The sequence below is a fragment of the Phocoena sinus genome, chromosome 1 (assembly GCF_008692025.1).
Source record: "Phocoena sinus isolate mPhoSin1 chromosome 1, mPhoSin1.pri, whole genome shotgun sequence".
NCBI lineage: Eukaryota > Metazoa > Chordata > Mammalia > Artiodactyla > Phocoenidae > Phocoena > Phocoena sinus.
The window spans coordinates 141,233,618-141,249,571 of NC_045763.1; the positions used below are offsets into that span (position 1 = coordinate 141,233,618).

General features: G+C 38.4%; 1 pseudogene; it reads right to left on the reverse strand.

Moving 5' to 3' along the window:
- Positions 1 to 12,696: 12,696 nt before the first annotated feature.
- Positions 12,697 to 13,049, reverse strand: LOC116748349 (annotated as a pseudogene).
- Positions 13,050 to 15,954: the final 2,905 nt, after the last annotated feature.

Consider the following 15,954-nt stretch of genomic DNA (forward strand, 5'->3'; position numbering starts at 1 on the left):
CCGGACACTTCCGATGGGAGTGTCTGTGTCACTGGCCTCAATGTCTTCTTTCTTGCTCATCAGTAACACATATTAGAAGGCAGGTGAATGAGAGTAGTTGTTATCAAGATCACCTTGCATCCATTTTAATGTCTGGGGGAAAAAAAGTAAATAATTTGCAAACTTCAGTACTTTAACCTTTACTAGTGATAGATTATTGGAAACACACCTCACAATTCATTGGAACACATTAGTGTATCATGACAACTTGGTTGGGAAAGGCTGCTATGTTAGGTGTTCAAATGATTGTTGAATTGATTTGGATTTAATATTAATGATCTTAGAGTTACTTCCTGGAGAATTTGAAACCAAAAAAATTATTTGCCCCCAAAAGACTCATTAACTTATCTACCTATTTATCTTAACAAAAGGTAAAATTCTTATTCTGGGAGCGTACTGGATTGGAGCAGCCCTGTTCTCAAATTCTTCGAATTGAGCAGTGAGAAAAAATCATTCTGGGGGGTCTTAATGGTTTTATGTATTCAAGGGTCCTATATTACAAAGAACAGTTTCTAAGGGAACTAAGATATCATTCAGGTATTAAAGAGACCCCTTTTTCTGGAACCTGCAAAGAATGAACTGAATGGAATGGCACATATAACCTTGAGGTGCTCTGATAAGTTACAAATATCTGAAAACTTGGATAGGAAAAGATTAGAGATGGATGTGAATCAGGGCAGCTTAAGTCCTGAAATATTACATATCTTCTCATAGTGGCTTTAAAGATAACTTTGTATTTCATGACTTCCGTGATTCTAAAATCTGAATGGAGAGATAATATTCTCTAGATATTTATAGCAAGCATATTCTTTTATGTTTATTTTTATAATAATTTGAAGTAAATACTCCAGTCACAGTGGGCTATTAAATCTGCTTTGCTGTTAATAATTAAGGCTCTGAAGGCCAAAACTTAACCTAAAAATTTACATTGACCCAGCTCATGTTTATTAATATTACCTTTTTTCCCTCTAGCTGTCCCTACCTACTTCTATTTTTAGCTTATTTCAGTAGAAGTATGCAACAACCCTCCTATAGGAAGCCCACCAATTTACTTCAACAACATTAGATTAGAAGCTTTGTAAAAGGTGGGAAGCATGCCTTATACTTCTATTCAAGTGCTTTATACACAATTGACATGTAATAATTTTTAAAAGTTTTGTCATATCAGTAAGTAAAACATTTGTAGGAAATACAGATTTCTTTGAAAGAAAAAACATTTATTATCCCATTAAGCAGAGATAATTACTATCAACACTTTAGTGTGAACCAAAGGGTGGCAAACTTTTTGTATAAACAAATAGTAAATATTTGAGGCACATTGGACCTTGCATTCTCTATCGCAACCACTCAACTCTGCTGTTGTGGCGTGAAAGCAGAGGTAGGCAATAGAAGACAAGAAAATCCATAGACAGTGTTTGTAACTGTGTTCCTATAAAACTTTATTTGCAGAAACAGGCTGGTTGGATTTGGCCTGCAGGCTATAGTTTGCTGACCTCTGTATACACTATCCTTTAAGCCCATATATATGTAATATGTATAATAATGTATATGTAACATATAACATATATGTATGTATGTATATGGTGGTTTTTAAAAATGACATCATAAAGAGATTACTAGATATCCTTTCAAATCTTGGAGCCTCTGGGGATTGTCTGTCCTATAGAGCATGGATATTTAATTGCCCCAAAGGGGGAAAATATTGGTTCTTTAGGGGTGGGAAAAAAACCCTTAGCTCTTACAATATTTGTGGCTCTCCAAAGTTCAACTCTACCCAACAAAATCTTATTTTTTAATATTTAATTTGGGGGAGGAGAGAGTTAGGTAAAAATGTCTAAAAAGTCTCCTTAGGAAGATAACAATGAAAAAAAAGTGTTGAGCAACATTGTTATATGAATCTTTGTCTCTGATTAGGATATTTTTCAAGTCTATAGTTTTTAAGGTAACTGACAAATTATTACAAATGCAAATAATTCTTGTCTATAGACTTGCAAATGAGTTTTGTACAGTGGAGAGACCATTCCCACTATTTATCACTAGGAAAAAGTCAGTTTTGTGTCCATTTGTAAATTTATCTCATTGTTCACTCACCCTATGTAAATTTGTGGTTCTCTAATTTCTCCTTTGAATTGGTTGAAACACTTGCCTAGTTTCCTCATTTTATAATAATGAGTTAAATAAAAATCTTTGACAAGTGTATATTTTATATCTTATGAGAGTCATGGTTTCACCTTTTCAAAAAGATACAATTAACAATTTCCATTGGTTTGTAACAGTTCTTTGGCACTTGACAGTATATCAAAAATCTTTCCATATCATTACATATTTTGAAGATTGTCAATATTCAATTAAATGAGCATGTTTTAAAAATGATCTTTTATTGTTGGAAAACAATGAATTATCACTTTATGAATAAGCATAGATTCCTCTCATAAACATGCAGAATATGGAAAGTCATAAAGTGTGTCAAAAGCCTGTTGTTTAATTTTTTGGGCATACTGCTTGTTTGCTTTCAGTTCCATGTTGACTTTTTCAAGGACGTGGGCCAGTGGACATAGAGGCCAAGCTATTTTCATGGCTCTCTTTGTTGACAGAAGGTTGCATGTGTCGCTCCTATGAATCTCAGATCATTCTGGGGAAAGCACTGTGCCCTGGCCCTGTCAGAGGTACACACGAGATGCAGGACACTGAGTACACTCCGATGCTTTACTTGGCTCAAAGTACCTAGGCAAGATTCTGGTTTGGCTTGCAATTTATTTCAGGAACATGGAAAGGCCACTGTTTTTCTGGGCTTTATGTTACATTGCCAACTCTGAACCTCTTTATCCTCTTACTGCACAGACCCTAATTTCTAGCTCCCATATAAATGTTTTATATTCTTTAAAAAGTTTAAAATTTAATCCAAAATTGTAGAAATGGATCTTCTCAGATTTTTATCTATCCTGTTTAACTCTTGTTAAGGTTGCCTCCCTCGGACCCTCCCTCTCGCTCTCTCCCTCAGCTTCTCTCCCTCCTTACAATTGCCAGGTGAGTGGGTAGAAAGTGCCAATTCTCAGAATAATGTTTTTAACTTCCTTTTAGGAAACCAAATAAATAAATGTTTTTTACACAGAGGGGAAGGCAAAGATAAGATAAAGTCAATTTTACAAAGTGGATACTAGTTATACAATCGGAGTAGTGAGATGGAGGTCACCTCATCCAACATCCTATAAAACAAGCCACTGTTATACATCTGCAGCAGTGGTATAGCTAATCTATTAATGTTGTTTTATCATTGCTAGAAAAAATATAAAATGCAGCACTTTCAAGATCAACCAGCACTTTATAAAATGGTGCCAAATTACATCAAGGCGAGAAAGATGATCTCTGATTTTTAAACTGAGGATCTCTGATTTTAAAACTTCTAAGTTTTGACTTTTGGTAAAAATCCATTTAACATTTCAGGATGCAGTCCTTTGGTAAATGTCTGCCATTCCTTTAGTAATCTTTCTGCCTACAACAACATCTAAATTAAGGACTTACTCTTTTTATATGATAATGGGTTTTATCTTTATTATATAATTGCATCTTGAAAATTCATAACAAAATGGCAATTTCAATTAAAAAATGAGCAAAAGAACTAACCACCCTAAAGTCAAAATGCATATTACAAGAATATGCAACCTCAGTAACAACACAACTGCCAATTAAAATGTGGGTGTGTGTTTTAACACCTTAACCATTTTTAGGTGTACAGTTCAGTGGCATAAAATATCTTCATATTATTGCACAACCATCACTATCATCTGTCTCCAGAAGTTTTCATCCTCTCCTCAGCCCCTGGCAATCACCATTCTACTTTCTGTCTCAATGAATTTGACTACTCTAGGTAATTCATATGAGTGAAATCATATGTATTTGTCCTTTTGTGACAGGAATATTTTACTTAGCATTATGGTCTTAAGGTTCATCTGTGTGGTAGTATGTGTCAGAATTTCCCTCCTTTTTAAGACTGAATACTATTCCATTGTATGTACTACCTTTTGCTTATTCATTCATCTGTTGATAAACACTTGAGTTACTTTCACCCTTTGGCTGTTGTGAATAATACTGCTATAAACATGGGTGTACAAAAACCTATTCGAGTCACTGATTTCAATTATTTTGAATATATACCCAAAAGTGGAATTTCTGGATGATATGGTAATTCTACTTCCAATTTTTTGATGAACTGCTGTGCTGTTTTCTGTACTGGCTGCACCATTTTACGTTCTCACTAAGAGCACATTGAGTTCCAGTTTCTCTACATCCTTGCCAACACTAGCTATTTTCTATTTTTTTGGATAGTAGCTGTCTTAATGGGCGTAAGGTGGTATCTCAATGTGGTTTTAATTTGCATTTCCCTAATGATTAATGATGTAGAGCATCTTCCCATGTATTTATTGGGCATTTGAATCTCTTCTTTCTATTCAAGTCCTTGGCCATTTTAAAATCAGATTGCTTGACTTTCTGTTGTTGAGTTTAAGCACTTGCATTTGTATGTACATGTGGAAGATTAAGTTCAAAGAACTGAATTTTTTTCACACAGTAGCCAGATGAATCCTTGGGATAGTTTAGAGAATTACCTAGTTGATGATTGGGAGAACTCCCTTGAAGATATAAAAATAATACATGTTTTTTGTTCAAAGATAAGATTCATTTATTTCCAGTGAGATCACCCATCTATAAAATTCATCTATCATCAACCAAAACAAGATCAGCCACTTAAAAATATATAGGTTAATTTATAACAAACTTTTATGAATATGACTAGGTAATAGTTGACTGGTATAATTCTGAAACACATCAGGTAAGTATCACCAGATGTCAAATGGAAGGCTAGTCCTTGAGTGTTAAAGAGATGAGACCTCTCAGTAATTTCAGCAAAGAGTCTTTCTGAGGATGGTTTGTTAGTGTCCAAGTGAGGAATGCTAAAAGTGCTGGCTTCTCCTCAAGTTGTGGAAAAGAAGTTTGAGGATGGGGTACTAGAAATCTGAGCAGGCTTCACGGTGACCCTAGAGGCCAAACAGTTTGGCTTTAAGCACAGGAGCTTAACTCATTGCTTTAAATCGAAGCTCCTCTTCATCATTCAAAGTCCACTATATTCTGGTCTCACCTTGCTCACCCAACCTAATTTCTCATTCTCTTTCCAACGTATTCTCCCCAAGCAGGCTAGCCTCCTCTTCATCCCAAACACCGTCTTGTGGCAGATGTTTATCTCAGGGCACGAGGTATGCAAATAATGTGACTTTTTCTAACAGCTTGACTTCCATTTCAAGCCATTTTTCTGAAGGGCTATGAAAACTCATTTTCATTAAAATCATAGTTTTCCGGGCTTCCCTGGTGGCGCAGTGGTGGACAGTCCGCCTGCCGATGCAGGGGATGCGGGTTTGTGCCCCGGTCCGGGAAGATCCCACATGCCGCGGAGCAGCTGGGCCCGTGAGCCATGGCCGCTGAGCCTGCGCGTCCGGAGCCTGTGCTCCGCAACGGGAGAGGCCACAACAGTGAGAGGCCCGCGTACCGAAAAAAAAAAAAAAATCATAGTTTTCCTCTATAAAATCCCAGGGGCTTAAGGTGAGCCAAGGTATCAAGTAGGGAGCCCATATTTCCTTGGAGTCCTTGGACCAGTATTTCTTTATCTCCCTCCCTCCTCTGAGCCCAGAGAATAATTTTCTGGATCTACGGTAGAGACAATTTGCTCTCACTCATTCCAGTTCTTTTCTCCCTGGCCTAGTCCCTTCTCTATTAAGAGCTTGAAGTTTTATTTTTTTAAACATCTTTATTGGAGTATAATTGCTCTACAATGGTGTGTTAGTTTCTGCTTTATAACAAAGTGAATCAGCCATACATATACATACATCCCAATATCTCATCCCTCTTGCATCTCCCTCCCACCCTCCCTCTCCCACCCCTCTAGGTGGTCACAAAGCACCCAGCTGATCTCCCTGTGCTCTGCGCTGCTTCCCACTAGCTATCTGTTTTACATTTGGTAGTGTATATATGTCCATGCCACTCTCTCACTTCGTCCCAGCTTACCCTTCCCCCTCCCTGTGTCCTCAAGTCCATTCTCTAGTAGGTCTGCATCTTTATTCCTGTCCTGCCCCTAGGTTCTTCAGAATCTTTTTTTTTTTTTTAGATTCCATATATATGTGTTAGCATATGGTATTTGTTTTTCTCTTTCTGACTTACTTCACTTTGTATGACAGACTCTATCTAGGTCCATCCATCTCACTACAAATAACTCAATTTTGTTTCTTTTTTTTTTTTTTTTTTTTTTTTTTGCGGTACGCGGGCCTCTCACTGTTGTGGCCTCTCCCGCTGCGGAGCACGGGCCCCGGAAGCGCAGGCTCAGCGGCCATGGCTCACGGGCCCAGCCGCTCCGCGGCATGTGGGATCTTCCCGGACCGGGGCACGAACCCGTGTCCCCTGCATCGGCAGGCGGGCTCTCAACCACTGCGCCACCAGGGAGACCCTGTTTCTTTTTATGGCTGAGTAATATTCCATTTGTATATATGTACCACATCTTCTTTATCTATCCATCTGTCAGTGGACCCTTAGGTTGCTTCCATGTCCTGGCTATTGTAAATAGAGAAGAGCCTGAACTTTTGAAAGTCAAAAAAACAGAAGGAAACTCCTTTCTCTTTGTTGCTACATACTTTTCCCAAGGCAAGGCACGTAGAGCAGCCCTGCTGACTGTATGGGGGAAAAGATGAAGAGAGTGGAGGGAATGAAACACTGGGGGAAAAATAATCAGTTAATATACAAAACTTTATCTCACTATACTAACTTCAACGCTTTTACGTTTGCTCAGGTGGTTCTTGCTTAGAACATTCTTCCTCCTCCTTTATCCCTCTCCTGCTGTACTTTTCCTTCAAGCTTTGGCTTAAGTCTTCCCTCTTCAATGGACTCTCCTTTACTACTGCTCTTATAATTTATGTCACATGAATTAAAATTGAATGTCTTATAATTGCTGTAGGACTGAAAGAAGAGTCACCTAGTCCAAGCCCTCATTTCAGGTTAGAATTTCTAAGGCATCCAAGTGTTTGTTTAAGCCAGTAGTTCTCAGTGTGATTCCCCTGACCAGCAGCATCAAGTGGGAACTTGTTAAAAATGCAAATTCTCAAGTCTCTTTGTAGATCTGCTGAATCAAACCCTGAGGTCAGGTCCAGAATCTGTGTTTTAACAAGCCATCCAGAGGATTCTGTTACTTACTCTGGTTTGAGAAGCACTGATTTGACCTATGTTAGCCGGTGGAAGGAGACACCTGTTAGTAGAAGCGATTTCAATATTTGAATGCCTATTGAATGTACTTGAATACCTCTAATGGGTGATATTGATGGGGCACTCATAACTTATAAAGCATCTTTGGAAAACTGATTTACATTGGTCTGAAATCTAAATCTGATGTCTTCTACCCATCGCTCAGATTTAGCTTCCTGGAGTCGCAGGGAAGAAATCAAATCTCCCTTCCACGTGACAGTCTTTAAAATGTCTCAGTATTACTATCATTTGCCTCTCTCTGCTCCTGTCTTATCCAGTGGCATGACTTTTGAGTCCCTTTACTGTCTTGCTTGCACACAGCTGAACACAATCTTATTTGTTTACAGTTCTCTATGATGAGCTCTGCACAGAGCTGAACCCTGCTGTTCAAGGTCAGACACGCTAGAGGAGAGTGGCTATCAGTTTCTCGCTTCTAGGAATTATACTCACATTAATGTGAGCTAATACGGCCTTAGCTGGTTTTTTTGGTGGCCACAGTGTTACTTCGTACAAAGCATGTTGTTAACTGAAATTCTTTGCTGTTCTTCACTTCTTTTAGAAACGCTTCCAGACCCCACTTTATGAATCACACAAAAGAAACTCATTTTATAATGGTGGCAACACTTTTTTTTTTTTTAATCCAAATTGGAATTCTTCCTGTTGATACCCATCTGAGCCCCTAGGTACATATTCCAAATACCTTTTGGTTGTATATACATATACTCTCACTGAAGGTAGTACTTGGCAGAAATTCCAGTAAAGACTTTTCAAAGAGCTTTCCAACAATGGCAATGTCCTTGGGAGGTACAGGTAACACGTAATTGGACATATACATTTGTGTGTTTGCTTCTTATGGTGACTTTGCCTCACATGTTTGTTGCATCAAATATCCACCCTAATGTAAGAAACCACAAAAAGAGATTTTACCTCATAAAACAGAACCCAGATGTTTGTAGATCAAAGTAATGACACTCCTTAAAATGTCAGTAAGTAAAATATATTCAGTAAATAGTGTAAAATGTACTCAAATTGACAAGACTAACAATTCAGCCATTAAGTGAGAAGGGCACGAGCTTATTTATTCAACAAAATCTTATGTATAATGCGTAGGAAGAACTGATATAGATTCGACTCCTGGAATATAGCAGTCATTTTATGTGGAATCCCCATGAAGTAGAACGTGATTATCCGGTTTTACAGTAGAGAACTGAGGCTCTGAGGGGATAAGTGGTCCAAGGTCACAAAACAAGTAGCAAAACAGATACTTGAACCCAGGCCTTCAGGCTCCAAATCTTGCTCCCTTTCTACTATATTATACGAGGAATATGAAGAACCAAAAGATATAGTTTCTGTACCCAAGAAGCTCAAGGTACTTCATAGAAAAATAAGTAAATATGGATTTTTTAATTCTCTGTACAAATCAAAGAAAGCTAAGTTAAAATTTTAAATTAGTTAATTGAATAAAAAATAATTTTAAAACGGCAATGTTTAATTTTGGCAAGAGCTGAGTAAAATCAAAACTTTTCCTACAACTTGGTTAAAATTTACTTTGAAAGAAATTTAGCAATATAGATCAAGAACGATAAAAGTATGTTTACCCTCTTTTATACCCTTTATTATTAATCCATTTCTGGGACTTCAGTCTAAGACAGTATTCTAAATGTTGAAAAATGGCACAAAGTTATTACTGGCGGAGTTGGAAAGAACACTTCTGTGTTTCCCCTTTACCCTCACACTGCTACCATATGCACAATCACTTCTGACACCGGGTGTGTGGGTTTTCCACACATCAGGTAATTCTCCATGACACCAACTGGATTGCCTAAGATTCCCTTTAATTCTGACACTATTTGCCTGGAGTTAGTGTCCGATCCCACAAGTTAAAGGCTCAGGCCCCCAAGACTGCCCCCAACTTCAGATGCCAATCGCAAGTCCCAGGCTGTCATGCATACTTTTCATCAATTAGCTATAAATCAGGGTTTCCACAACCCTCTTCTCTTGGGTTTGATAATTTACTTAGCCTGGCTCACAGAACTCAGGGAAACATGTTTACTGGTTTATTTTAAAGGATATAATACAGGATATGAGTGAGCAGCCAGATGAAGAGATACATAGGACAGGGTTTGGAAGGGTTCGGAGGCCAGGAGCCTCTGTCCCCGTGGAGTTGAGGTGTGCCACCCTCCCAACATGTAGATGTATTCACCAACCCAGAAGTTCTCTGAACTCCGCACTTTGGGGATTTTTATCGAGGCTTCATCACCTAAGCGTGATAGATCATTAAGTCTATCTCCAGCCCCTCTCCATTATCTGGAGAGGGGGTGGGGCTGAAAGTTCCAAGCTTCTAATCATGGCTTGGTCTTTCTGGTGATCAGCCCCCATTCTGAAGCCATCCAGGAACCCACCAAGAGTCATCTCATTGGAACAAAAACACTCCTGTCACCCGGGAAATTCTAAGCGATTTAGGAGCTTCGTGTCAGGAATCAGGGTCAAAGACCAAATATTGGAACACCGAGATTCTTTTAGTGCTCATGTCACTTAGGAAATTACAAGGGTTTTAGGAGTTCTGTGCCAAAAATTGGGGGCAGGGATGATTATATGTACTTTATATTACATTAGCAGCAGTAATTTTAAAAACAGGAAAAAATAGAAACAACCTATATATCCAATTTATTACCTAAATGTTTGGGTTAAACAGTTTGGTCTGTCTGTGGAATATTATGCAACCATTAAAATAATGATTATAAAGACTAGCATTATAAAAGCATGCCAATAATAAACAAATACACATTTGGGTATACAATATATCAAATACTTATGATTTATGTTATAAGAAAGATATAGCATAAAGATGAAGAAAATATGTGAAATACTGATGTATTGCAGTGGAATAGTTTTTAAATGTTCTTTTGTTTCAATTTTTTTATTAATTTTATGATGAAGGGAAAAAATCTCCAAACTTCCCTGGCATTGTCTGCTGTTGCAAGACATAATACACTCTTTTTTTTTTTTTAACTTGTGCTTTAGTTCCAGTAGAACTAAGTTTTTGGAAACTAGCTTTGTTTATTAAATTGTAATCAGATATTCCTAGCTCAGTCTTCAATAGTTCTAGTAAGGGAAATACAACACATTTGACACTTAAGTGTAACTGGCACAACTTCTCCATTCATTGTGAATCTGTACAATTAAAAATTTGAAGACATTATGGCTCCTAGGATTAGTGGTTGAAATTGAGGATGCAAGGTCAGTCTCTTGGCTTCCAAGGAAAGTACTTCCTTTCACTGTGCCCTGAGTGTGTCTACACTGTGAGATGGAGAACAGGATTTAGAGCTTGCTATTGAGATATGAATTCTCGTTGGCTCTGGCAAGGCTGTTGGGACTTCCTTTCATACTTCTGAAAGAAATATTTTGAAAGGGGAATGGTTCCTTAGTTCTGCTGGGACCTCAGCTTGGGACTTGGTGACTCTCTGGCTGTCACAGCAAGAGGGGGAGGTGAGCCAGCACAGATAGCTGGACAAGAGTTGGAGCTCACATCAGATGTAGGCAGGCATGAGCCCAAGGCCTAGGAAAGGAATAAGTAGGATGTGGGGTTGGTGGGGGATTGGGTACTGGGCATAGTATAGGGAGGAGCTGGGAACAAAGGCAAGGCCAGGGTAGAGTTCCATCCAGAGATGGAGCCGGCTCAGAGCAAGAGTCAGTGCTCATGGGACCAAAGGGTGGACATAGGCTTGAACATTCAGCCTTAACAAAGAAAGCAAAGGCAAGAAACAGGAGCCACAGAAGAAGCTGGGCTGAAGCCCGAAGGAAGTCTGGTGTTGTAAATGGGAGCAAGGAGAGGGTGGAATTCTGGGGGAGACTCTTTCCAACTCCAGCTGCCTGTTATTATGGCTCACACGTTCCAGGTACAGAGAATTTAGTGTCCAGAGTGCCCTGAAGGAACTCGACAGCTTATAACCAAATGTCATGCAGGTTTCTGGATAAGGTGTCCCAACCAGCATCCTCCTTAAGACACCACCACTGCTCCAGTGTCTGTAGCCTGGACTCAAAAGATCATTTGACTGCTGGGAAGCCCTTTCTCTCAAGAACTATGGCTTACTGAGAAAACAGGATCTCTGCCATAGCTGCCCAGATAAGTGATACAGAGTTCAAATACTTCTAATGCTATTGGTAAAGCATTTACCATTTCAAACTATCGGGGATAGATTCTCCAATCTTTACAGATGATTTTTAATCCTGGAGGACGTATGTGCACAGACACACATGTCATTCCTCATTTAGATATTTACAATATGTATACAGTTGACCCTTGAACAATGTGGTGGTTAGGAGTGCCAACCCTCCATGCAGCTGAAAATTCATGTATAACTTTTTTTTTTTTTTTTACTTACAAGTATTTTATTTGAGTAAAACCATTATAATGGCCATTAAAATGATGTGAAATACAGTGATCATTCTGAAAGGAAGTTACAGCATCACTGGATTTACAGAAGAGGAAGCAGCAAAGGTGCCCATTTGGAGGTGAACATAACATTGTAAAATCAACCCACATTAAATACCGTAAAAGTAACTACAAGATGCAGCATTATTTACATACGATTGAAAAGGAAGGGAACACTTCAGAGTTAAACTTTTGTATAATGCGTGAATTTTGACCTGGTATGTTTAAGTTAGCAAAACACCTTAGAGTTTGTATAAAATTACTGTGTGCCTTAATCCCACCTACCACTAGATCAAGACATTGAAACTGAGAATGATTCCTTCCTGATTTTACAGCTTTATTCTTGATATCCCTCTAAAAAGAGACCAGAACGATTGTGAAGATGATTCATACCTACAGAGTAATTACAAAGTACCACAGTCACATAACAAAAGCCGAACGAAATATACTACAACTGTTTTCCTTTCAACTACTACTATGTCACAAGTAAGCACAGTTGTGCATTTAGGAGCTGATTGTACTACTTCTGTAAAATATTAGGAATGAGCACATCTGATCATAGGGATACTTACTTACCTTACAAAATAAAAGCAAGCATTTTCTATGTAAAATCTTTATTTCTGTGTAAAACAAAGAACTCCTGAAAGTCAAACAAGGAAAAAAATTCACAACATTCAAAGCACTAGTAACTCATGAAATAAAGAAGAATCTGAGGTAGAAGTCAAGCGATATAATCCACAACCTTTTTAGGGGAGTATTTATTGATATTTCCAGCAGCCATCATATCTCTCCAGTAAGATCTAATTTTAAAAATGTCTCAAGTTCCAAAAAATCAGTCCACTCTCTACAATCAGATGTAAAACTATGACCAACAGAAAACACAACATAAACTTTTGTCATATTAACAGAGTAAATGGTTTTACTAAAAACTGCTGACATTTCTATCAGTAGTAGCCATAGGGAGGCCGTTGGTTGTGACCCTAGTGTCCATATTGATGGGGGTAGTAAGGTTCTTGTCTGTGCTGCGGGTAATTGTTACCCCAGGGTCATCCATGCCACTGATTGGATCGATTGTCACTTGGCCACCCCTGTCTGCTATCCCTACCTCTAAACTGTCTGTTATCTTGCAACTGATTGCCTCTCTTTCTTTGGTTTGACCAGCTCTGCTATTCCATTCCTCAACAATTGGAGGGGACTCAGGAGGGCGTTTCAGGTATTCCTGGTACTCTTTGTCATCTGTGAATCTACTGACAAACATCTCTTCAGAATTTGGAACAGCTTCAGAAGTGTCAGTCATTCTGAAATTCCCAGGTATTTGAGGCAGCTGTACTATTTAATGTTTAGATTGTTTAAATCTCCAGCCCAGAGCACCGTCACAGGATCTCCAGACCCCTTCAGGTCTCCAAAGTAACAGGGCCACTTTCATGTATAACTTTAATGTCAGCCCTCTGTATCTGCGGTCAGCATCTGCAGATTCAACCGACCAGGGATCATGTAGTACTGTAGTACATATTTATTGAAAATATAATTGGACCTGTGTGGTTCAAACCCATGCTGTTCAAGGGTAAACTGTTTGTATATATGTTTGTATAAATATATTTATATATCTATATCTACATATATATGTATACACACATACATTTATATTGCCTATCTTCCTTTTTGGTTTGAAAAAGTATTTTATTTTTTATCGAAATATATTTGACAGATAACATTGTGCAAATTTAAGGTGTACAAGATGTTGATATGATACATTTGTATATTCTTATATGATTGCCACTGTAGAGATAGTTAGCACCTCTATCATGTCACATAATTATGATTTTTTTTTGTGGTGGGAATAATTAAGATCTAGTCTCCTAGTGAGTTTGCTGATTATAATACAATAGTGTCTATATTCACTATACTCTGCATTAGATCTCTATGACTTACTTATCTACTAGTTGCAAGTTTGTCCCTTTGATCAACACCTCTTCTATTCCCGCCACACCCCAGCCCCTGGCAATCACCATTCTACTCTCTTTTTCTATAAGTTCAGCTTTTCTACATTGCACGTCAGTGATATTGTACAGTTTTTATCTTCCTCTAACTTTTCTCACTTAGCATAATGTCCTCAGGTTCCATTCATGTTGTTGCAAATGGTAGGATCTCCTTTCTCATGGCTGAATTTTCTGCCTATCTATCTATCTCGAATCTTCTTCAACCACTTGCCTACCTTTTTCTCTTAAAATTTGCTTATAAGATATGGCGCCTCTGGATTAAGGTCACCTTGACAATTTTTGTACTCTATATGTGTCTTTCAGCTTGTCACTGGATTTAACATAGACTAGAACATGGCATGTCTCATGGAAAGTTTTCATAGGCTCTGGCATTCTGTGGTCTCAGCCAATACTGTACTGAACTGTTGGTGGGAGCACAAAGCAAGGTATCTAACAATCCAGGCAACCAAACAGCTCATAGACAGTGGCAAGTGGGACCCATTACATGTGACTTTCTGCTCTAAGTCGTCTCTACCACTAAGAAGTTCTTGAGCTTCAGAGTCACTGACTGAGTCTTGACAAAGGCTCTCCTTGACCAAACCTTAGTTAGGCTCCTTTGAACCCTTTAGGCCTTGACCTTGGTGTCTGTCCTGTTGGGCCAGCATCAGTCAGTCACAGCAAGAATCTTGCTAAGTTGCTTTAAAGAGGGCCCCCTACCCTTGATATCTGGTCATCCTCAATATAGAAAAGTCCACATTCCCCAGCATCCCCCAGGTGATATATGATCACCTTGGCTTGCCTTCAGCAAGAGTTCTATCAAGTTGCTTTAGGCAGAAATCCCCCTCACCCTTGTAGATAATGTAAGTAATCCTTTCTGTAATTTTCCACCCTTGACTAGAAATCCCCACTTGTGCATGCTATTTCGGAATTGAGCCCAGTTCTATACTGAGATCTCTTTCCCCCTATTGTAACTCTTTCTGAATAAAATATAATTTTACCACTACAACTACCATCTAGCTCCGACTTTAACAGTCTTAGGTTTAAAATTTTCTGCCACAGTTGCCTTTTAAGCCCTTTGGTTGACATTTTGTTTGTGCAGAATTCTGTAAATTAAGATGATATAGGCATGAGTTACAGAATCACATAGACCTGTTTTGAATCACAGCCCTTTTCATCTGCTAGCTGAGTCACATTTTGCACAATACTTTATCCACTGCACCTCAATTTTCTTATTTGAAAAGTGGGCATAACCATACTGATCTAATAAGATTATGAGGAATAAATGAAGTAACACTTGCAAAAATGCTTAGGACAGAATAGTAACAAAATAAATGATATTATTATCATTGTGGTGGGATTACCCACTGAGAAGAAACATTGGAATGTTTTATAGCAAGAATAACTGCTATTTAAAAGTGTTCCTTTTTTCATATTCTTTTCCATTATGGTTTATTATAGGATATTAAATATAGTTCCTTGTGCTATACAATATAGTTTATCCATTCTATATATAATACTTTGCATCTGCTAGTCCCCAAAAAAGTGTGTTTCTGGTTTTGGAAATATCAGGTCAGCTTGGACCAGACCTTCTTTTTCTGGAAAGAACCACTTAATGGCTTTTCTCAGAATTGTGGATATTTAGTAACAAGCTTACCTGTTTATGTAGCAATATGAAAATGCTTACATTATAATTAACAAAAAGAATATGCAATTGAGTATGCAGTAGAACCGAATACTTATGATTCATGTTATAGGAAAGGTATAGTATAAAGATGAAGCAAATATATGAAATGCAGATGTATTACAGTGGTGGAATAGGATTTTATTTGGTCAGACAATGGCAACCCCTCTCTGTGTTCTTGGTAGATAGGGATTGCTGGTTGGTGTATGTGGGGTGGGAAGAGGGAAGACACATTTACACGGGGTGCCAAGAAACTTTTAGAAATCAAAGGGATTGAGAGCCTCATCTCTTCCCTTTTGAGGTTCAATATTGTTAGGACATCTCTGACCTCATGGACCGAGGTGTTTCCAGTTGAAGTTATTGACCAGGAAAGGAGACCAGGTTTCTTCCGCCCAGGAAGGAAGTCGCTATGAAGAAGGGGAGGGTTTAGGCTTGTGACACATGTCCCAAATAAGGTCCTAGATGGTGATGGGGAAGACTGGGTTGGTGTTGCTCATCTAACCCTCAGAAAAACTCTACAAGGCAGGACCTGGTGTTTATCC